General features: G+C 36.1%; 1 long non-coding RNA gene across 1 annotated transcript in view; it reads left to right on the forward strand.

The window, feature by feature from the left end:
* The first annotated feature begins 9,176 nt into the window (after window positions 1-9,176).
* LOC136043050 (uncharacterized) overlaps window positions 9,177-25,613 on the forward strand; it is a 33,266-nt gene continuing 16,829 nt past the window's right edge. The window contains exons 1-2 of the long non-coding RNA XR_010621535.1: window positions 9,177-9,289; window positions 18,006-18,204. This is a non-coding gene — a long non-coding RNA (uncharacterized LOC136043050). The remainder of the gene's footprint in view (window positions 9,290-18,005; window positions 18,205-25,613) is intronic.

Raw genomic sequence — 25,613 nt, forward strand, 5'->3', positions numbered from 1 at the left:
AAAATAGGTTTTTTCACTAATACCTATTACCATCAATTCGGAATTAAATACCTCTGACCATGATTATGGTAGACGAAATTTGAAAACACACGGGTAACAATATATTTGGTATATTTAGTTGAAATAGGTTATCAAAGTGAGTGGGAAACAGAACATAGTAATTAATCGTAATTTAAAACATTATTTTGGATAGTTATTAGCATTATATAGTTTGTTAGGTTTGGATTTTTCTTTTGCCTGGGCTAGCAGGCTAACGCAGGATCTCAGTGAGAGGTTTGATCACTTTAAAGCTACTTCCTATTATAAGTTCGTCTCCGTAACTTCTTCGAAAAGGGCCACACTTCCATTTGACCCTGCTGGTGCAATTTCTGGAGTGGAAAGGCCGGGGAGCACAACTGAAGTACTATTGTAATCTCTATGCTCAAACCCACTCTCATCCATTATAATCGTTTTTAGCTTGTGTGTCAAAACTGTTTAGAATTAATTGGGCGGTCTTACCATAATTTGTAGAGCTAGGATAAGACATCCAAAAAAAACGACAGAAAACTGAAAGCCAATACCTACTATCACAAAAATCTTAGAGAAGCCATGTAACTTCACTCATTTTGTACCAGAGATAGAAATATTCAGATTTAATGAAACTTGCATCATTAGAAAATGTGAATTTCTTTTTTTTCGATTAAACAAAGCAGAACTTTTTTTCAACATTCAGGAAGAGGCTGTCCTTAAAGCTATTCTATCATACCTTCGTGGAAAATTCTAAATATCAACGCAAAGGAAGCACCATTTGAGTAATTTGACAGTTTGGGAGTTCCGTGTTGGAAACCTTGTCGACACAGGATACATATTAGTTACGTTGTATGGACGCTGAATAGGCAGCGCTTTTCATAACAATTAGTAAGAGATTAATATTTTTTTAATTTTAAACTAGGCTCTTGTAAGCAGTTTGAACTGTTGACGCACTTAAAACTCCCTTTAAATTTTTACCAAAATATATGTGACAGTTCCCTGTGGGGCTGGGAAAATTTGTTTATGAGCCCTTTGTCTTTGGACAGTTAAACAACGCTAAGACTAGCGAAATGGCTCTGAAAGGTAGTAATAAAAGTAAACCCTCAGGCTTTAGAAGTATGACAAAGATGCACATGATTATAACTTGTGCCAAAATTAAAAGGGATGCCAGTAGTAAAACTTCTGTTGAGTAAAAAATTATAAAAAAAAATCGTGCGGAATTCCTTAGTTTCGTCACCGATATGAAACAAAAATCTTTTCTTAAGGTTTATTTTAAATATTTAAGAAAATAATGAATTTTAATTTTAAAAAAAGAAGTGAAGTTTCCTTACGGAAGTAAGGAAACTTACCAAAGTTGAAACTGAAAACGAATAAAAATTATTGCCTCGCCGATTCCGCAAGACAAATCAGAAAAACTAGCTCAAATAATCTGACTTGTGATATTTTCCAATATCTTTAGAATTCTAAAACTAGCACTTTACTAAAAACTGAGATTCCTTGAGTTATTTTTGAGAGAATTATTATTGGATACTAAAATGTAATAGTACTCGTACCATGGTTACTAAAAGCCCAATGAGAGACCTGTATTTTTTTTTTTTTTTTTTTTTTTTTTTTTTTTTTTTTTTTTTTTTTTTTTTTTTTTTGTGTGTGTGTAGGCTAGGCACAGAAATTTCTGCTCCTAAGAGAACATCCTCTTTTTTTCTTTTTTTTCTTTTTTGGGGGTAGGTTTTTTTTATTTTCAGTAAAGTGGTATCTTTAGAACACTAAAAATGTTTGAAAATGTTACGTTAACATCAAGTTTATTTGATTGTTTATAGTTGGTGAGGTAATAATTTTAGTTCTTTTAAGTTTCAACTTCGTTTTTTAATTACATAATAAAATATTATTTTTAATCAACCATTTACCAATCGTAAGAATGAGGGCAATTTTGGTATGTACCGGCGGCTTTTAACATTAACGACAACAAATTAAAGTCTAAGCTTCGGAATTTTTTTATGCATTAATAAAATTCATTGAATTTCTAGTTAAAAATAACTTTACTGGTAAAAAGTATCCAAGAACTGTAGAAGAAGGGATATTTACGATCTCAAGGTGCTTTTCCATGCAGCGAAAGATACAATTTTCTATTGCTCCATTTTCAACTCCGAAAACCAGGTGCTAAATAGCACAAGTGCAAGAATTTTATTGGCTATGTATTATACAAGGTTCTGCCCACGTTTCTACGCATATACTTTTTTGTGTCCAAATAACGTAGGTAGCAAAACAAAAATAAGCGACAAGTAAAATTGTAAAAGCTCGGCAATACTTAAGCGTCTAATTATACGGTTTAGTTTACATACGTAGTAAAACAAGTGAGTTTTCGAGCGATTACCTCTTTGCCAATTTTCTTAATAGTTTCAGGAACAGCTGGCTTATCTCCGTGTTCTGAATCAACTTTTAGTGAATCTGTATCGAAACTAATACGAACATTTGACCACCGCGGCATACTTTGTCTCCTGCCTTTTGCGCTTTTAATGGTAATCCTTTTCTCATCCTTATCACATTCACTTAATCTGCCGTTTACTTCTTTGGTGATCTCACCTTCTGAGCAACTTCGGGAGCCGTTAACACGACTCAGTTGTACTTTCTTTCGAGTATGGTTATTTGTATAACGAGCAGGAGTCACATACATTATTGCTCAAGTTGTAGGTATATCAGTCCAAAGGCCACAACAAAAATTGTAAATGCACTGTAGTTAAAATACTTTCTATAAAAGGTCCCACAATATTAATATATAATATATAATATATATATATATATATATATATATATATATATATATATATATATATATATATATATATATATATATATATATATATATATATATATATATATATATATATATATATATATATATATATATATATTAAATATATATTTAAGGTAAAAAATAGATGAAAAAGGAACCTTTATTTTAGTATATTTCCATGCCCATAACTAAAAAAAAGTCATCAGAGATCGGCAATTACACTCCAAGGCACCCTCCGAGGATTTTAATGACCACAATATCAGACACGGTTACGAAATATTTTCGTCATCATAGATTCCATTTTTCATATATAAAAAAGTGCTTTATTATACTTTGCACCTACACTAGTTAATGCTATTTAGCTCTAAGACAGTTATGCCGAACAGATGTAGTAGCCCCTCCTCTACCGAAGTAATAAAACCTCATCATTGCCTATGGTATTTATATTCACCTACAGAGTTGAAGATATCAAAGAAGATTTCTATGGAATTTTTCTTTGTGGCACTAATTATTTTGTGGAACTGATATTTCCTATTCCCACGAGTATGCACAAAGTTCTAGAATAAAAAGCCGCCTTACGTGTAGGCTATTACTCACTAGCCAAGGAGCCTTTCAGAAAATAAGCATAAAAGTGCAGCTTCTGCTTTTTCGTGAGTAACGGAAAAATTGTCCCTCCCCCTACACACAAGTTCAAGGTTACCTTGAATACCCCACCCCTCCAAGTCCCAAGAAAACTGTTCCTGGAACTTTCAACTTGCTTCCCCAACTATATAAAAAAAAAATACTGGGCAGACTTATCGAAACTCCAACTTTGAAAAATACCTTTTTACAATGATGAAAGATCTTCACCTGACCTTTCACCAGATTCTTTATCTATCTGCACGCATAAAACAGTTTAACATCGAATTTTCTCCTCAATTGCACCTTTGACTCAAAAAGGTTACACCTCTGCCCTCTTCATATTTGACCAAAGACACTTTTTGCATAAATATACACAAATAAATAGGTTTTTGAAAAACTAAATTTATCACCTACACTTCCTATTATATTCCATAAATTTCTTTACTATATTTCCATTCTTTATCAGTTCAAGTGAAGTTACTTGATTATGCAGGGACAAAAACCTTTCACATGTCTGTGAAAGTATCCCTCATGGAAAGGGAAAAACATAATGGAAAAGGACTGTGCGTCAAAAATATAGTCTAAAGAGCTATAGCGAAATTTATGGAATTACAGATAAAGCAAAAAAAAAAAAAAAAAAAAAATCAAGAACAGTTTCTGCGTACCTTCAATTATTTTTGAAGTGCAGTGTTAATTTTTTGGTTCAATTTGATTGTTCTTTTATCATTCAGTAGGACCGTGCAAACGAGATTTGAAAAAAAATACCAAAAAATATGGACCAAAGCTATATTTCATTTTAAAGATTTACAACTAGTTTAAAATCTACCCCAAAATTGCTTTTACCAATCGCAAAGGCTATGACCTAATTTGTAATTAAAAAAGATATATCTATAACGTTTATATGTAATTTTTAATTCGACGAAAATTGCTGACAATTTCAAGCAGAGGCGCCATTTGGGCCAAATCTTGGGGTGGGAATGAACTCCATCTGCCCCCCCCCCCCCCGATTCACTTTGTGTCGCGTAAGAAAAATCCGAGTTTTGGCAGCATATTGATCGAATATTCTAAGTAAAAATGCATTTTCAGTACCCGTTTGTTGCTTGGAAATGTACTGTAACCAAATATACAGTAACCCAGCCACACTGACCTCTAAGATTAATTATAACAATGAAGAATACAATCAATGAGGTTAAGTGATTAAACTGAAAGTGGAAAATTCAACCAGACTACAGGCTGGCATTCCTCAGCAAGAAACTTTCATATTTAAGTAAAAAAATACGTTGTTGTAACCAAAATCTCAGTGTCCCTTCAGCAGAAACCTTCCAGATCAAATATATTTACAAAAAGGAAAAACATAACAAGAAAAGAAAATATAACAACATTCAAGGTAACAAGGGGAACCGCCGAGCTTTCATCTTTGCAAAATCGTCAACAAGCTGGTTGTAGTCCAAACTTTTTACTAAATCCTTCACTGCAAATATCAAAAGGAGGTGATTGAGACGATCATCTCCTGTTGTAGACCGCATGTAGTTTTTCACTATTTCTAGTCTAGAAAACAAATTCTCATTGCTCGCTATTGTCTCAGGAAGTGTGGCAGCAATACGAAGTACTTTAATTACTTCTGAGTAAGCCACTGGTAATGCCTGAAGATGGTCGACAATGTTTAGGAAGTTTTCCGGCTTTTTCTCCTCATTGAGCAAGAAACGCTTGGCAATACCAGCTTGAGATTCAAGAAGAATGCTGTCGATATCCAGCTCGCCGTAAAGAGAAGAGAAAAGCTTGAGCAGCTCTGTGTCCATAAACTTAGTTGAGCTTGGATCCAAGGCTTCGAGCATACTCAGCACTGGCAAGTTATCTGTGAACCTTCTGTCAAATTCGACTAGTAGACGGTCAAAAGTTTTGAAGTATTCTTGCTTCATTTCATCCGCCAAAGTAGTAGTCCAATTTCCAGATTCGATTAAATTCTTTCCTAGCGTCAAAGTTGTCACAAATTGTTTCCGATGCTTGGTGATCTTTTGAGTTCTTCAAGGTCGTCCTTTCTGACCAACAGAGGAGGGTCTAGTCGCAGGTCCAATCACAGCAGGTACTTCAATTTCGAGTTATGTTGCAAACTCTTTAGCCTAATTGAAAAGCGATACAAATGAAGCATCTGAACGCAGGTCGGTGAGTTTGCTTCTTGTGGCCTGAATCAGGGTGCGCGATCGAGAAATAACCAAGTCGACGGCGACGGCATGGAGTTGCTGAGACAGCGATTTCGTCGCTCGCGTAATTGCTTCTATGTAGTGCAATTGGAAGATAACAAGGAACGATTCCATCAAGAAATGATAGGCCAGAAACTGACCTATTTTAGTCTATCAACTTAGAGGAATTACTGCAAATATTCAGAATTTATAATATTAATATAATCATCTAGGAAACGAGCATTTGACAGAACTTGAGAACTAGATTATGTATCTAACTTGCTTTCAAAGTTTACAATGGTTAATAGCAAATAGTGTTACTATTATGGCCGGCAAAGGACCCTTTTTGGTGGAAGCTTGGGCCCTCTGGAAAATCTGGGGTGGACATTTGCCCACCCCGCCCCACCCAAATGGCGCCTCTGACTTCAAGAATTGTTTTATTTTAATGATTGTCTTTGAAAACTAATAACAATTAGGATGAATTCGCACAAATTTACAGCTATTATAATATTCATAGTTTTATTAGGAAAATAATTTGGAGATATGCCTATATAGGTTTTAGTACTAAATTATGCCTCTGTAGGGGAAAACATAACCCAAATCATTCGAAGAACTTGACCTCATTATCCGGACAGACCTATACACCTCATAAACCATTGGGAAACAATGACAGAAGGAGGGAGAAAATTATTTACTGCACTAGACTGACGTTTGAGGCATGTTTTCTCATTAAAATCGTCGTGAAAATAATAACTTCCCAAAATGTTTTCAAAACTATGCGTTACTTTCTGACCGGATGTCAGATACAACAACATGCTGCGACTAACACCTTTCAGTAAGATTTAAATAAGATCAAAAATTTACGCCTCTGCGAGAAAAATACCAAATTGGGAAGTTTTGTTTTGAATACTTTAAACAAGTAAACACAAAATTCTAGAAACAGTATTTAAACAAGCTGGCTATGCTAGTCATTTTTTAGTATAGGTAATACGTGAAGTTTTGTTCTAAGTTGTTTTTCGATAGAAGCCCCTCATAGAATCATTTTATTTTATTGTCAGAACGTATAAATCAATTGAGCCAAAGAAATTGACCCAGAGCTTTGGGCTGAAATGACTGAGATGGAAACGCAAAAAAAAAATCTGGGAAAATACAGTTTTTTAGGACGTATCCTTCCAGACCTCTCCCCTCTCCCAAAACTAGTTCGAGGTAATGTCCTCGTTTGACAGCAAAGTTTGGACAGCACATCAGCCTAGGAAGAGTGCCATGCCACATGACCCGGTCAATAAACTTTATGGTGGACTATCAGTTAGTTTTTCTATTTTCATAAGAGATTTGATGCTTTGTCATGGCAATCCCGAAACAAATCGATTTTCACGCGAAGGGGCTTGACAGAGGAAAATAGTCATTACAGAATTGATGTAATGGCTCCTCGTTTCAGGCACCATGCACCTACACAAGTAAACATGATTGAGAGAAAATGCTATTAATTGGATGTTTCGTTTGTAAATACATCGGTTTTGGAATAAAAGATACGGGGTATATAGGAGAATTTGTCCGTATTTTTGCTAGAGGGAAATTACGGAAAAATACGGAACTTGTCATTTATTCCCACCATACTCAAGAAGTGAATTTCGGTTAATCATAATGAAATATACCAAAATATGATGATAATATAATACTTTAACAACAAAATTATGGAATTTACAATAGACATTATGGAAAGCAGGCCACCCAGAACGCATTATATTCAATTACTAACCAAACTTAATTTAACCAACTCTATATATCAAACGTTTAATTAAAATATACCTGTATAATAGTTTATCGCACTGAAACTAAGCTAATTATCTCCAAATACAGACAGAGAAACCGGCTTTACTCAGATCAAGAGTTTGAGTGTGGTCGGATAACTGAAAAGTACCCAAAATACAACCAATGTTTACTTTATTTTAAGTTTCCTGCAACGAATACAAGTCATCCTGCAAATAGTTGTTCTTGAACAGCTAAACACTTTGCTGTTCTTATATTCATCCATTTAATGGATAAATGTACAACCATTGCTGGATCATCGGATATCCATTATTGTTTTCACATTAATACAATTATCCCAAAAAAAAAACATCGTTATAAAAGCAGATTGCAGAAGTCCTGGAAAGAGGAAATATTTTTTTAATGGCAGTAACTCTTTTTTTATTAATATATTCCTTCATTACCATAGGTATGACTTATATTATACCTAGTTATATGATTCAACAAAGGAGTCAAGTTTGTTCGCTTAGTAATACTCAAGGTAAAATTCTAGTTGATTGACTTCTTGCCACCTCAGAAAGGGGTTTGGTTAGGAAAATGAAACTTTCAGGGATGGGTCTACAGGCCAAAGTATGTCCCGGGAAGATATTTTGAAGTACCTACCTCCACTTCTTCTGCCTCTAGAGGGCCCTGAACTTTGATGACCTTCAAAATAAGTGTGTTATAAAGGTGAAATCTTGTAGAATAGATATTCTGCTTGAATGAAGTACAACAAAATTGTTTTCAGCTTCACAACTTTGCTCAATCCCAATTTACAAGGTTTTAAAGATATGCAAATACATTTCCTAAATTTTGAAAAAGAAAACACATTGATATGGCTCAGAATTCTACTCAAATAACAGGAATTGCATTTTAAGAACTTAAGGCAGAGAAAAAGCAGCTAGTAACTGAAAATTAAGGTAAAATGTTGTTTTGTCAAAATTTCAATAGGTATAGACCTGTCATGTAGGTAGGCAAATTTCAGGCCCTCTAGAGGGAGAAAGAGTGGTAGGTACTTCAAAATACCTTCCCGGGATATACTTTAGCCTGTAGACCCATCCCTGAAAGTTTCATTTTCCTAACCTAAACCCTTTCCGAGATAGCAAGAAGTCAATTAACTAGAATTTTACCATACTCAATAGTCATTGGTACCAAAAACATAATCACGGCTGCAAAGCCAGTTACTTTTGAATTAGATCCTTGTTCTCACTGTCAGAGCTATATGTCCAAAATTCCACTAATTTTACAACTCGAAAATGATTTTTTTTTTGTGCGCTGCCCGGTTTAACGAAATACGCAGTAGCCTGAATGTGTCTTGTTTTTTATTGAAAGTCCTACATTTCGAAAATTAACTTATTTTGCCTCGTTATACATCTAACTTATTTTTTTATTTGCAGCATTCCACGATTTATTTAATTTATATCTTTTTTTCCAATTTTTAAATACCATATATAGACGATATCGTAGTGAATAGTTTGTTCATAAGTCATGAAATTACCGTTTAAAAAACCCTAACAAATTTTCTTTGTTAATTATTTCAAATTCACTTTTAGATTACGCAAAATAAACTTTATAGATTTACCACAATTCTTCATTTTTCTTTCATACAGAAATTATTTTAACCACAATGGATAAATACACAATCACATTATTATCACACAAAGAAGGACCATGTCTTGGTCTCATAGCCTTGAGCTACAGAACTAAATGGAAATTGCCAATTCGGATCTAATATCTCCGACAAACCCTCGTCTCGTAGGAACGCATCTCCTGGACACATTGTCATGAGTAAGCTAAGCATTTGCATTTTATTTGTAGGATAAAGAGTTCTCTTGATGAATGTTGATTTATTCGCAGAAGATGCATCTAAAAATTGGCAAAATTCTATTTTCTTTAATTCGTAAGTACAAAGCTTTATTCAGTGTGGATAAAATAGATACCATTGGAATTATTTTGCTTTTTACCATCTTAAACTGGAGCAGCTATGCATTTAACCTATTTTATACTTTTATTAAATAAAATTATATAAGGAGAAACATTAAAACTTAAAAGAAACAGAAATATCAGTCGTATATGAGGAGGGCTACACCCTCCTCATCCCTTACTCTTTACGCTAAATTCTTAAAGTTCTTTAAAAATACATCTTAATCAAACTCAATGTACTTTAACAATTTAATTTCTCAAAGAACTCAGGCAAAAAATCAAACTTTAGCGTAAAGATTGGGGGGTTGAGCAACGGACAGTCCCTCCCCCTCCCTCCATAGGGTATGATTTCTGTTCATTTTAATATTGCTCCTAACTTTCGGTCGAAAAAAAACTATTTTTTTTATTTAATTTCTGACCGCTTTTGAAATCATCTGAGGAAATCCCCCCATGAAAAATTTCTCCTTGGCAACTTTCCTCTCTATAAGAAATCCCCTGTGGAAAATCTCCCTCCTCTATAGAAAATGATCCAAAAATGGCCTTAAATTTCCGTATGTATGTGAATACCATATGTGAATAATTGGAAAATTGCGTAACTTAAAGCCCTTTTTCCAGGGAATATGGGATTATTTCATCCCCAAAGGCATAGTTATTGAATTTCAAACTATGCTAAATCAACTGGCGATCTCAATATTTAGTTTAGATGTCTTTAGGTAAAAAGGAGTGTGGGAGGGGGACTGGTTGCCCTCCGATCTTTTAGTGATTTAAAGAGGGGACTACAAATTTTTGACTTTAAATGAAATGATCCCATTTCCCGATCTTCTATAATCAGTGGCTCGATACGATCAGCCTCGGGTCCCTGTAAAAATAGATAAACAAACAAACACACGTGTTCTTTCTTCTGGAAAAAAATTTTCAGAATTCCTAATTTTTGTATATAGAAGCTTGAATTTTGTACCCTGATGTGCTCTGATCTGATATGCTCTGAATTTGTTTCTCTGATGTGCTGAAGCTAATTGTGTGATTTTTGGAAAGATACTTTTTTGGGGGGTCCCCCTTTCCGGTAATTGGGCCAATTTTTTCAGAATTTAACTTTGGATGAGCATTAGTAAACTTAATCCACTTTATTTATTTGGAATGATCATAAAATTCAATTCTTTTAATGTATCTTTTGTTATAAAAATTCTATTTTTTAGAGTTTTGGTTACTAGTTAGCCGAGTCACTTCTGAATGATCGATTTATTATTGCTATTTTAACTTTGCTTGTCTTTATTGGGTCAGTCATCAGCTACGACTTAGCTAGTTTGGCACCAAGTCAAGTTCTGGCTCGTTTTCGCAACCAATTTTTTACCTGCTATTCCTTTGCCTCAAATAATAGAGATTGAAAATGCCAGCCACCCCTCAGTTTAAACCAGCTGCTATATTCCTACCTTTCTGTATCGTAGTGGGAACGGCAAAGGGTAGGGATTATCAACAAACATGTGCCTTAAATGGTACAGATTAAAATGCTGACATCATTGCAACTTTACCAAGGCGTAACTTGACAAGAATTCTGCTTAAATAAAGTTTAACTTTGAAGAATAGGATGTTTGAACAACCTTGGGCATTTGTCTCGGGGGCTCGGAGGGTTAATTGTGCTTTGGAGGCACACATTTTTAACCTTTCAATCTTTCCAAGTAAGAACACTGTCTCAAATATTGATCTGGCATTATGGGAGCTTACGGGAGTGCCTGCGGAATAGAAAAGTGTGGAAGGAGGATCCGTAACCCTCTTTCCACTTATTTCCGACGTAACACCACAAGTTAGGTATTCTTTTCTTAGACCACACTGCCGTTCTGTGACGAACAAATAAATTTTCAAATGGGGATAAGTCCGTTTATTTAGACAGTGAAAAAACAGGTACAAAAAAAACGAAAATACCTAACTTATGGTGTTACGTCGAAAATACATCGTATATATGGGGAAATGAGAGCAACCAAGTGAACAGCTATAAACTAAACATTTCGTTTACAATTAGAAGGCATGAAAGGCCACCTTCATTGGAAATTTGTTTAGCCTTGGGCAAGATTAAAAAAGGAAATTTACATCAAGACTTTGAAAGAAATTTTTAAGTGAACTCTCTCTGAAAATAATTTAGTGAATAATCCGGAAGTTCACTATTTTGTGATTAACCCGAAAAGTTATTTTTTCAGTATAAATATACTCGTTTCAATCATATTATTTTAGTAATTCTACTGATGACGATCGCTGTATATGTGATCGAAATATCTGGACTTTTTGTAACTGTTTTTTTTTTTTTTCACTGTTTAAATAAATGGATCTATCCCCATTTGGAAATTTATTTGTTCCTTCCCCTTACTTCTCAACAAATAGCAGTCAAATTGCAAAACAACACCTACAGTAGGTGAAGTCAAAACTTCACCTACAGTGGCATTCCTTACCGCTGTTACTTTTAAAATGACCTGCCCTCTCCTGTCTGATTTCGGAGGAAAGTTTTAAGCTGCTTTAAAACCCTCTGCAGATGTCATAAGTAACAAGGAGAACGCAATCAATAGTAAATACACAGTTGGAAATGCTGCTATAGAATTCTTTAGAACAACAGCAGGGAAAAGCTACCGAAAAATGACAAAAACGTCTTGCTAGTATCCGTACAGCATTTAAATCAAATCCAGTCTGAAGGCTTTCACCAGGGCAAGGCTTAAAAAATACAAAACCCATTACGTGTAAATGGCAAGTGAATACTGCTTTCGTATCTCTGCTTGAGTGCCCTTGCACAAACCAGACATGCTACCACCTTCATTAATTCCAATTAAAACTAACTTGTTCCTGTCAAATCCAAACTCTAAGCAAAGTCAAGTCATTTGGAGCGTCGAAACGTAAACAAATCTATCTGCTGATCGTCACAGAAACCGACGACAAGAACAAGCTGTTTTATTGAAGTTACTTCACTCATCTTGTTCAGCCAATATCGAAAACACCTCGCAGTTTTCGCTCTGCTCAAAATTGCGTCTCGAATGGAATTGCCTACACTATCTACGATATCATTCTGCACTAGAGGAGATGTATATTTCACAGTTTCAGCGGATGATTTGAAATGCTCTCACAGTTTTGTTTTTCCGCAATCCATCAGCAATTGCGACAACCCTCTGAATACCGCTTTATTTTCAACACTATTTGCAAGGATATTACTTTTTCAATAAAGACGCCACATGACTAGCTCATGAAAACCAAAAAATAGAATACCTTGAAAAATTGGTTTAATATTTCTTGGTTTTTAATCCTTTCCTTGTGATTTTGCAAATATAATTCGTGATCAACTGAAATGCTTTTCCTAATTCCATTTTCATAAACATAATAGATTTTGTACTAAATTCAATCTTTGACTTTATAAGAACATCTTTAAGGTAAAAAAATGTAAAAAGGGTACGGCACTAGAACCTTAAAGCCTAAAACCAGCGGTTCTAGTCTCTGCTTTAGGTCCCTTCAGCCTGGAAGCGCAATGGGGCCAGCCATCCAGTACTTTCGCACACCCTTCCCGCACACCTTCCCCAGATTCCACAGGGTACCCATTTAGAGCTGGGTTGACTCTGGCTGATCCTACAGAGTCATGCCACTGACCCCCGTCCCAAACCCTTCCCAAGCCAACCACACCAGGAATTGAAGCCCCACCTTTCGGCAAAACCAGTGTGTCACTCACTGGGCTAGTACGACAATATACGGATTAGAAACTAAGCATCCAAGCGTCTGACGTGAGCCTTTACTGTTATCCTATTCGGCAAAATGGAAACCGTATTTATAGAATGCACCTTATTTGAAGGGCTAAATAGTATTCATTAATACTTTTGGGGTTCGGTTTTGTTCTTAAGTTTCATTGAAATTTAACTGTATTTCACAAATTTAAATTCCAAAATGGGTTTTCAATTCTTTTAACCTTCACGGCTGCATAATTGTTCGTCATGCTTCATATTTTATTTGAATCTTACGCTATTTCCAAGAGGAAATAGGAAAACTGACATCAATGTCACCATTCTCACCCCTTAGGAGAAAGGGGTTGGTTAAAAAAAAATGGGAAAATGAACCAAGGTCTCGAAAGATAGGGGGCAAAAAGACCAACAATTTCTGTCCAACAATCAGTTTTTGTGTACCGTGGCTCATTAGCAATCCTCTTCTCTTATTCAAAAAGTATTTTATTGGTGAAAACGAGGAACCACCGCACAAGCTGTTTTTATCAGTTTGGTTTATGAGATATGAAAGATGGTAATAATAAAGTGGCCACTGCAACTCGATTTCTTATATTCGTCTTCATTTCACCCCATCTTTTCCAAGAAATGAAAATGTCCTCCCCTTTCAATGCGTTTTGAATTTGAGGAAATAGGGTCCAGTTTAAAGACCACTATATTCATTTCCTAAGACTACCAAGTAAATAAAACTCCTTGCCAAAAAACCTACTCCGCTGCGCAACGCAGCTTCTCCGATAGTGTTAAGGATTTACGGCAGTCACTTTATGGCAACAAAAAGCTTTGAGAATTTTTTAATATTTCAGCAGTGTTGCCAGATGTAGCATAATTATGCAGAACGTAGCATAATTAGGAACCAAAAAGCCTCCAAGCATAATCCTCCTTAAAATAGCATAATTGTAGCATAATCTAAGACGATGTAGAACAACTCATAATGTCCCATCAATAAAACGAACACCAAAGATGGTTTATCGAATTTTTTGACCAAACTAAAGTAAAATTTTCGGCACAGCGACAGACTACGAACCATCTGGTATTTTTTTTTTGTTCTGATCCTGTGGTCTATGGCAAAGAAAAGCGCAGGCAAGATATTTTAATTTAAAGACATGTGGTGATTGGTTGGATAGGATTGGTGAAGATGATTATTTGATGAAATTTTGAGATTTAGAGAGGTTTCATGTTGTTGCTGTTGGTGGTGAACGGTGAGAGAATTCTGCTGTGCAATTAGACCTAGCCCTTTCAACAATAGGCAATGGTTCATGGTTCAAGAACTGGTTGATAGCTACTACACACCAGGTGACACCAGCTAGACACCAAACTATCGCCGAAACTCCAAAATCACTGGTGGCTAGTTACAGTTAGGGATTCTAGTTTTTGGTAGACACTACATGAACTGCAAGTCTTTCCCCAAAGACAAAGGCTAGCTCAAAGGATCCTCAGTGCCAATAGGAAAACATCTCTGTTTTGGCAATCTCTGCATGGCTGTCAGCCAGTTCTTCGAACTTGTATTACTCTGAGCGAATGGCTATCTGAAATTCTACAATTTGTCCTCGGAGTGTATAGTCAGCCTGCTGCTGACCATTATCTCGGTGAGGTAAAGGTGGAGCCCCAGCACAACAGCAACAGCACAGGAGATAATAAAGATAAAATTGGAAACCTGTTCTTGAGCTGAACATAGTCTCTGGAAACGAAGCTGTGGTGGAAGCTACACTGCCTTCGATGAGGATACCTCACTCAGGGAATTCACTTCAGGTTTTATTCTTATTTATTTTTTCTCCAAACCTGAGGACCTTTTTCCAAACCTTTTTCTCCTTGTTGAAGTACTTGTGAAATATTTTTGGAACTACTTGGTTTCCTGATCATGAGTTTAACCCATTGGTTAGGACTTCTTAATATATTATTAAAATTGCTTTCGCTTTCGATTTTTTGTCTTCTTTCCAGGAAGCATTTTATGATGGCACCTGTGTCTCCAAAGAAAAATGATGCAAAGAAAAAGAAAGATACTGGGTGAGATCAGAAGTTTGTGAAGTTCTGGATGAATTAAAGGAAATTTCAAGGATGGTTGAAAGAAGTTACTGGGAACCCGTACAATGCGTTTTGCCGTGCATGCAGTGTGCAAATTCTGGTATAATAATAAAACTTGCAGAAGGAATTGGTCACACGAAGAATGTTACTGTTGTGGAAAAAACTGTGCCTGTAAAGGCCTTCACGGGTAGTAATGACAAGGAAAGAGTTCACAAGAATGTCGTCAAGAGTGCGGAGATGTAGCTTGCTGCTTTTTTCGTGGAACATAATATTCCCTTTGCCACTAGTGATCACCTAGTCAAGACACTGAAAGTAATAGCAAAAGATTCGAAAGTAGTCCAAGACATGAAGCTTGGTAGAACGAAAATGACTTCTATCACAAAGAATATTCTACACAAGGATGAAAATTCACAGATAGTTGCAGAGCTAAAAGACTCGTTCTTTAGTTTACTACTAGCCGAATCTACCGACAATACACTGGATAAATACTTGTGTACTCTAGTAAAATACGCCAAGAAGAGTGATGGGAAGATCTGCACAGATTTGTTCGGGATGATCAGACTTGAACCTACCAATCTTTCTGCTGGTGATATCTTTTCGCAGTTGAGAGAGTTTTTCGTTGGCAAAAATCTATCATTGAACCAGATTGATGGTCTGTCCTGTGACGGTACGTCTGTGATGGTTGGGGCCCACAATTCCGTTTATCAAAAGCTCAAGGACTCAAAGGACTCTAAGAACTTGGTGCTTTTGAAATGTATTTGCCATTCAGCCCGTCTATGTGCTGGTGCCGCTAGAGTCAAGATATCAAAGAATGATGAGGAGTTTGTGAGGATAGTTGTTAATTACGTTTCTCCAAGTTCAAAAAGAACTGCGATTCTTATGGAATTTCAAGAGTACTATAAAACAACCTTGAACAGGCTACTTAAACTTGCAGACACGAGATGGCTTGCTGCTCACCAGTGCATTGCGAGACTTTTCGATCTGTGAAGTGATCTTGAATAGGTTTTCGTGCTAGCTTCAGTAGAAGACCGCCAAGTTGCTGCAGACAAAATCCTGTTAGACATGAAATAGCCGTTCACGAAACAGTATTTGCTTTTTCTTAAGTATGCTCTCAACGATTTCAACTCCTTCAACGCCGTGTTCCAATCGGCAAAGCTTCTAATCAGAGATTTGCAGTCTGAGTGTGAAAAGTTCATCAAGACTCTATGTAGCAACTTCTTCCAAAAAAGGTTTCTAAGAGACTCTACAAAGATCAATCCGTCAAACCTGAGTCATTTCCGATCATTAGAAGTTGTCTTTTTAGGAAATGAGTGTGACCAATATCTTTTGATATCAGTGCAGAGTGGTAAAATAACCCCTGAGGACGTGAGCACTTTCCGAAAAAGGTGTTTAGGTTTCTACATTACCGCAGCAACACAGACGCTCAAGCGATTCCCACATGGTGATCCTTTTCTGAAGTCCCTTCAGTCTGTAAATCCCAAGATGGCCCTGAGAACTGAAAGAACCAGTATTCCGTCAATAGGTGTCGTAGTGAACCGATCTCCAAGTCTCATGCCAAAACTCACTGATATTGACGCAATGGCGCAAGCTGCCATCTGCTTTTAGTGACTCTAAAAAGATAGATATGAGCAAAATTACTAATGACTTGATGTGGAGGAAAATGCGCGAAATGAGAAACTTTACCGACGAAAGAGTTTTTCCAGATCTGGAAGAACTCGCAGAGAGGGTACTCTCCCTAACCCATTCGAACGCAGACTCAGAAAGAATTTTTTCTTGGATCAGTGATGTCAAGACAAAAAAGCGGAATAGGTTGAAGAAAGAGAATATTGAAGCCGTGCTGGTCACAAAATCGCGACTAAGAACAAAAGATACAGTTTGCTACAAATATGTCCCAACAGACAATCAGATCAAGCTCCACAATTGCGAGAACCTCGAAGTAGCCACCCCACCCCCCTGGCCAAGAAGTCGAACCCAAAAACGAAGATGAAGAAGATCATTGAATATGAACCGCATTTTTTCCTTCTTTTTTTAATGTATCTGAAGTAAAATTTTGATGATGATGTAAAACACTACGTTTTTCAAATGCCGCTAACCGCTTCGAGAAGAAATACGACTTGCAAAAAAAGACGAAAAACGTGAATCAAATTGTGAACCAAGATCCTTCCCCCGGACATAAAAAAAAGCCTTTTTACTTATTTTCTATGCTCTTTTACCTTTTTTTTGCCTCCTTTGTTTATACCCCGCTTTTGTTCCCTTAGCGGGTTAAAAATAAATTATTAGGCTATTATATCGGATCATAATCTATTCAGAACCTTTATTAGGATAAGACAGAATTCGACTTGTCTTAACTGATCAACTTTTTCGTGAAATCTGGGAATATATAGAAGCGTAGCATAAATCTGTCCAAAAAAGCATAATTTTCGGCTCAAGGAAGCATAATCCTCTCCGTCCGATCTGGGAACACTGCATCTCAGATGTATTAACACAGTATAAGTATCAAATATTAATATTTATGCTGCGTATAAGTATTTATAAAATATTAATATTTAATAAATGCCAATTTATATACTGTGGGCATTAAAAAAGTTATTGTATTACTACGGTTAGGATTTGCAAGTAAACTGTTTCTATTGGAATTTGAAGTAAAGTGGGGTATTTAAACTGCTGTTGGAGTTTTCATGTTTACCAACATAGTTGATAACACAGCTCAGATACCAATATACAGTTATGAAAACTCGATTTATTTTTGGAACACGGTGCGCGGTAGCGATGCTAGCGGCTGGAGACAGGAAACTGGTATTGCTATCTAATTGGTAACAGGAAACAGGTAACATTGGTAACAATGTGATTCGAGTGTGACTGTCTTTGTACGAGTGTGGCGTATGAACGTAGACAAAAAATCTTTTATAGCGTCGGCTTCTTCCATTCCAGGTGCAAGCACCATTCATTGTCTCACAAGTGAGGATTAAGCAAATTACGAAACTCCGAAACCTCTAAGAACGTTAACTTCTAGGGCAATGGTATAGCATTGATTGTTTTCCCTTTGGCTTTAAACATTTACCCGTCAAATTTCAAGCATATGTCAGCATTGTCGAGTTTCTGGCTCCAGCTTAATAATGATACCGCAGAAGTAAGTAATATCTTGCTATCAATCCCAGGTAAATCATTTAAAAGTAGTGCCTGTAACTACATCCAAAGGGAAAAAACTTTTATGTTCCCATTCACATTTTTCATAGTACTATAAAGTTTCTGAAATAACTTCAATATGGAGGAAGCTACGATAGATACACTGAAGACCACTTTTAATCGTTCTCTAAATCCACAAGGTTTCTGTTCTGATAACCAATGTGATAATCCTGGACAAATTAATGTGGCTATGGACTGTTGGTAAAATGTTTAGATTACAAGTCGGACGAGGTATCTTAACCAAAAATGATTTATCTCGAGGTTGAAAGCTGCAAATGATGACAAAGTAACAAACGGCTTTAATTCGGTCACATTGAACTAAAAATACCTGAAGCAATGAAAGCATGCCTTTCGTTTTAAGTTTTTATATTGCTTTAAGCTTTCCATTTAAAATAAATTTGGTCTTTTTACTTTAAATTCTGGTACAGTTTTCAATTTTCTGCTCTACTATTAAATATTAAACCCTTAAGGTATATGTAAAACAGTCGCTGAACGAAAAGTTGTTTCCTCTTTGGTTTTCGTACAAAATCCAATTTAAATTCTTCATTACATTTATATTAGTATATTGGTAGCATTTTGGAAGGCTAAATCCAAAATGACATTTCGGCACGTTTTTATTACCCAAGGATAAAGCCATTACTTTTCAATTTTACATTTCATATATTCCTTTCATAAACCAAAATGCAATAAAACTTAAGTATTTGTTGTCAGTGGTGTGAGTAATCGATTCTTAAAAGTCGTTTAGAGCAAGCCATATAAAAAAAAATATTACGGCAAACTCTACCACTCTAAAGTATTGTAAAAAAGGGATATTTTCAAAGAACTTATTGTTGTTTTCGAATATGTAGAACCCAATTTAAATGCACCCTGGCCCAAATAGAATGGAATTTGATTTACCCAGATCGAATGGAATTTCGAATTTGGTACCCAGAACCACGTATTTTCTAGCCACGACTGAATCAAGCACATACAATAGACAAGTTAAGATAGCCCGGCCTTGGACATTTTATGTCAAGTGTTTAAACATTTTCTTTTACAAATTTATGTCGTTTAAGTCAAAACAGAGGCAGGGGCGATACTAGTCGAAATGTTTGGATTGGTTCATTCTACAGACTGGCTGCTCCTTTATACCGACTATTTTCACCACTAATTGATATGATATCCGTCTATAATGCGGAACTTTGGATCACAATTCACTCTAATGAATAATATAGTAAAAGGAAAAATATCTGCTTGGTTTTTTTCTCATAAGAAGCGTATGAACAACGGTATGTTGACCTAATGAAGAATGAAGCAATATATTAGGAGAAAAATAATAATAAGGTTTACTCACAAAAAGATCTCAGAAGTGAAAAATCGGCAAATTTAAATTAAGACACACAGATTAAACAAAAAAAAAACAAGAAAATACAACTATATACCTTGGTTGACAATTCAAACGTGTTGATTTGGAAGACAGACAGATTTTCAGTAACTCGTCGAGTTTCAGCTCATCCGTAACGCCAGTATTGCAGCACATCATGACAAGGTGATCCAAACGGTCATCGTCCATCGTTGTGCGTAAACCGTTCATGAGCAGTTTCAGTTTGATAAACATTCTTTCTGCTGTGACATGGTGGTGCTGTCACAGCGTACTGGTAAACTGACCAGAGACTCTGGAATATCGATTTGACAGCGTTAATCTCACGGAATATTCCCTCAAAAATAGTATGATTTACGACTTTGTTGCTTTCAACCTCGGTCCTGGCCAAAAAGTGTTTGAAAGCCTTTAGCTCTAACATTAGTTCCGCGGGATCAACCTTTTCCAGGAAATATCTTCACGTTTTAAAGACAAGGTAGAGCTCCTTAGCATAAAATGATTTCCTGTCCTCCAATGGATTGGCTCCAGAATTAGCAATTGCCTCTGAATAACGATCAGGTGGATGTGTAGGCCGGTATTTAAGTTGGAACTGTTCATTCGCCATTGAACGAAATTTTTCGGCTACTGTTTTTGCTGCCTCAGTTTTCATCCCTATCTGATGCAGGTCTTCAAGGAAAGAATAAAAGATATTGCGTGTCCCCTGAGTTTTTCGTTAGTATTCATCAGATCGATTTGTTCAACCCTCAACTTTTCTGCAAGAACCTTCGTTGAACATCAACTGACGCTTGAACATAACAGTTAGAATAAAGGCAAAGCAGGTTGTGCGGCGGTGCAGAACTTTAGGTTTTTCATTCATTCTTTTGTTCTTTCAGCTCTTCGAGAACATCCACAATGGTGTCTAACCCAGTCCATAATGCTGTCAAACGCTGTGATCTGGATATCCATCTTGTCATTCACAAATTCTTTAGCTTTATAATGTTCGGCCCTTTCCAGTGCTCTTTTGTAAGCAATAGCTCATTTCGTTGAACCTGTAAAAAGACATACATTTCTTTTAAGATCTCAAACACTTTCCAGACTATGGGACTGTTGCTGCATCCGTGTTCCACGATGGGATTCTCTCTCTGGCCCATGCTTCGAATGTAGCGTACTGTCTTCCAAGTTTGGTTGATATGTGCTCCTGGACTTCCTGTCACGCACCAGACATATTACATGTGCAATATACTTTTTCTAAGGCTTCTAGAATCTTGTCGGCAATTTATTTTGCCTCTTTTTGATTCAACTGGTACCATGGCTAAAAGTCTCTTCTGGATGGTGCCATTGCAGTCAATGTACCTGACACAAATCACAAGCCTTTGTTCGTGCGCAGATTCTTGAGTGATATCTGCGATAATTGAATACGCAACGTTATTGTTCACATCAGTTACAATTCTGCACTTAATTTCGTTACCCAGTGCCTCAATCAATTGGTTTTGAAAACACGACTAGGGTAGTTCAGCGTATTCCTTTTTATCGTTCTTTCGTGCAAACAGTTCCTGAAATGTAGATCGCAGCAAGCAACGAGGTTAACAATTTGATGGAATATTCATTGCTGTCATCAGCCACGCCACAAAGAGCTATCTGTTGTTTTCCTAGTATTTTTGATATATCCATAAGAACCTTGACCCCTTGTTAGTTTTCGATTAATTCGTTTTCTTGCAGTCTTTTTAAGGCCTTAGTCCATTAATCGAACATGTCATGCTCGAGTTTTCTATAAACTGCCATATCAATTACTGATGACTGATGAACAGCACTTTCAAAATGTTCTTTCATCTAACCAGGGTCCTCTGTCCTTTGGATCATCGTTTTGTTTCAGGATCACACTCCGTTTTCAATTCAAGCATCATCTGCCTTTTCGCGTTTTGGCCCAATAGGAAACAGCATGCATGTGGGACAGGGCACCTAGTCTTTGCTAAAGTTACTCAAGGTACCCGTATTTTTTACACTAACCAGTGTTCATTCTCTTTTGGTATTTTTTGCTTGTCGATGCGTTTTTCTGGTCCGTAAAAGTGGCAAGATACGCCTTGCTAAGATATATGTTAAGGAAATAACGTTGCTGACGCTCCTTAGGCAGGAATGATCGCTGTCTGGGGTCGTGATCGACACGACAATCAAGAGGCCGGTTTTCAAAATTTATGCTCTTTTGTGTTTCAACTTCGACCATAGCAACTGAGAAAACCAAGTTATTTACGTTTCTACCTACACTTTCACTCATACTGGTAATATTGCCACAGCCTTTTTTGATTACTACATTCACTGTCAAAATGGAACTTTGCTCGGTAATCACCAATTAAATTATTTGCAATGCCAATCAAGGCCAAACACTTTACAACAAGCTCCTTACTGTCCTCTGACACAACACTACTTGATTTTCTTATATCACTATCAAAAACAGATTGTTCCCTTAGAAAGAAATTTTTATCCAAGTTCCTCTTTTCAGGCTGAACTGGGCAATCTTTTTTGGGTAAAGATGTTTATAGCACTAGTTCACTTGTCCATGGTGAAGCCAAGTCTGTGGTATCTTCTTTTGCATTAACCAACCAAGTTTTAAATTTTGGTGGAGTGATGTCATTATTTTCATGTTTCTTATTTAATCAAATGGAGAATAGTGGGATCGACCGTAAAATTACTGTGCGAGTTTGTGTAACCACTAGATTTACTGACCAAGATTTACCCACACCATATCAGTATTTTCGTGTTCTTTATTTAACCGAAGGAAAGATTTTGGAGCAGTCCAGTAAATTCATGACACAAGTCCGTACAACCGCTACTTATACCAACCTAGATTGAGATTTCATTATATATCAAATCCATAGCTTCATCTTCTTTAACCGAATGGAAAACTGTGGCACCAAGCGTAAAATCGCTGTACGAGCCGGTAAAACTGCTGCATTTAGCGACCGAGATAGATATTTTGGTATGTTTCATATCAGTATCTTCATTCTCTTTATTTAACCAAATGGAAAATTGTGCCACCATCCGTAAAACCACGGCATGAGTTGTTAATACTGCCGTGTTTACCGACCAAGTTCTAGGTTTCTGTATACGACATGTCAATTTTCCTGTTTTTATTTAACAGAATGAACAATTTTGGTGGCGTCGGAAAATTGTGACGCTCCGTTCCAGAATTTTGCAACTCATTTTTTTCCGAGGGGCAGAAAACATTGATGGGGGGGCTCCCCAGTGCGTGACGGCGAATAGAGGTTCTCTTCAGGAGTTAAACTGTGTGAGAGTCACGGTAAGCAAATAAAACTAGATTGAAGGAGAAATCCAGCATTTTTTTTAGACTGCCGCTAAATTATTTTAAAACAGTTCCTAAAAGACATATGAAAAAAGGTTCAGAATTGTAACTTGTATTTTGTAAAAAAAAAAATATTTATTGTAACCTATTGGAACAAGTTTATATCTTTACTTATAATTTTTTTTCTTACAAGTTATTTGGATATAAGTTCCACTCGATTGAAAGTTGAAAATTTTTGCTCCACTGAAAAACCCATTAAGCCATAAGTTGTTCTGTTCTCAAATTGCAAAAAGAAACACATTTGGAAACTCAAGGTGAAGCAAAAATTCTAAATTGGCGTAAAAACAAATAGTTTTAACAGTCCATTAACATAGGCTATGGGATATTAACAATTATCTACCTAAAGTTTTGTTCAAGCAAGATAGGTTAAAATATATTTTGTAGTGCTATCTATGATTTAAAATATTTTATTAAGACAGCGCTGTAGTAGCTCAGGAAAACAAAGCCACAGTTATAAATTGCTGACTCGTACGGTATTCCCAAAGTGCAAGATGTTTCACTCTAAGCTAATACCGCAAAGTTTCTCTAGTACTTTAGTTGAATGACAAGAATTGGAAACCCTCAAATACGTAGTTTATGTAATTGCAGGAAATAGTCTTCCATTCCTTCGTACAAGTATAGTGATGTAAATGCCATGTTTTGCAGTCAAGAAAATTTAATATTAGTTTTTGATTTCTTTTGATCTACTGTTTTGAGTTTCAGAAACAATGCTCTAATGTTACCTATAGTTAAGAGCTACAGGTCTTCAATGTTTTGTTTATTTAGTATCTATTTTTTTTCCCATAGCCACTTCATATAGAAGGGGTTGTCGTAAAAGATCCAGAAGGGACACATTCGACTGGAAATTAGAGTCCTAGTTCCCTTTTTAAGGCTCAGAAGTAATAGGATGGTGACTAGCCCCCTCTCACGATAGCTCCTAAGACAGCTGACAAAATCTTACACAGCCACTTTGTTCAAATAGCCCAAAAGTCATATAAATATGCTTCCAGGGACGACATAACCTCACACATATTATGGGGCTAGGACTGTAAGCTGTACATGCTTCCCAATGTTTACATTTCGAGATTTCTCGAAAATATGTTTTTTCTCGAGAAGGGGGCATTCGGGCTTTGGGTCTCCAAAAATGCATAGAGTAATTTAGGTGAGAATTTCAGGAAATATTGAAGAGGAAAGTGTCAAGCCAAATCAGAACACATTACGTGGATTTTGGCTGCTAAAAGGGCTGCTAAAAAGTACGAGCAAAATCTAAGAAATAGTTGTCTAAACCAGTTGCAAACGTTATTTAGACACTGTACACCTTTTTACCCTTTCAGCTATCTCTTCTCAGTTACCGGTACTAGGTTAACTATAGCTAAGATATTAAACAAATCTAAAACTAAACAAATCACGTACCCCCTATATTTTTTTGCATCCCCAAGGGGTACACGTACTACAGTTTGAGAACCACTGGTCAAAACGATTAAGACTCTACAACATTTTTTTCACAGTAGAGAGCATTTATGAATATTCAAATAAGCTACCTTAAATTATCATGCACTGAATGCAGGTTTCGCTGTTGTTGCAAAAACTAACATCATGCATTCTTACCGTTTCTGAAGCTGCTACAACTTTTTTCTTCTTTAATGAATCGTTTGACGAAACATATGTTCCAGCGCTAGAGCTACAAGATATACCAGCAGTTCCATTTACCCATCGCTTAGTAGAAGCTTGACGGGTATGTAACTCGTTGAAACCTTCATTTTCTCGATTAAGATTGTCAATTATATCCGAAAGTAATTTAACGTCTCGAGTAGGTATGTCCACTTTTGAACTAACATTGTCTTCAATGGATGGCATACTATTACACATATCACGTTTCTAGACAAACAAAGGCTTTGAACCAAAGATCAAAGGATTTTTTATTCTATAAGTAAGTTCACTTGTGCTTGTTCTTTTACAGCTAACTGGAGAAGTTTAGAATTTAGGTTCATCCTTAATGCTCTCATACTATGGGTAGGACAAAATGTCGTCTATTCCCTTAGAAGGATGGTCCACCAAGTATCAATCCAAATACATTGGTTCTCGCAGTCAAGAACAAAACATACAATAAAAGCAGCATATCCTTTTTTAAATGGCATCTTTTATCGAAATTAATCTTTATTAAAGTAAGGATTTCTGTTTCGAGGACCATATCTAACGTAGTTTTCCGGCCATTCTAAATGAGGAAATCATTAGAAAACTTATTCTTAGAGGGTTCGTCGTTAGGGGGAATTAATCCTTTTTTTCCAAAAGAATCAGTATCCCCGCATAAGCAATTGAAGCTGAGTTAACCGGGATTTAATTTTGGTCTACTTGTAGCTTATATTATAATGGTTATATTGCAGCAGTAAAATCTAAATATGTAGCGATTTTGAAGATGGCGTGCGTCTGTGTTAAGGTTCTTGGAAAAATGAGGTATTGTTAACAATTAAAAAAAAAAAACAACTAGAAATAATAGCTCATGACTAGATTGAAAAAGTTGGGATTCCGTAAATTGTGAAGGCATTTTACTGTCAAAAATAAAAATAAAAATGTTATAAGTGTCAAATCTATAAAGATTCTTGACAGTCTGAAGACTCTAAGTTGTAAAATTGTGAAAATTGAGTCTAACTTATGTAGATACTTGAAAAAAACTTGC

This window comes from Artemia franciscana, unplaced genomic scaffold (genome assembly GCF_032884065.1).
Source record: "Artemia franciscana unplaced genomic scaffold, ASM3288406v1 Scaffold_289, whole genome shotgun sequence".
Taxonomy (NCBI): Eukaryota; Metazoa; Arthropoda; class Branchiopoda; order Anostraca; family Artemiidae; genus Artemia; species Artemia franciscana.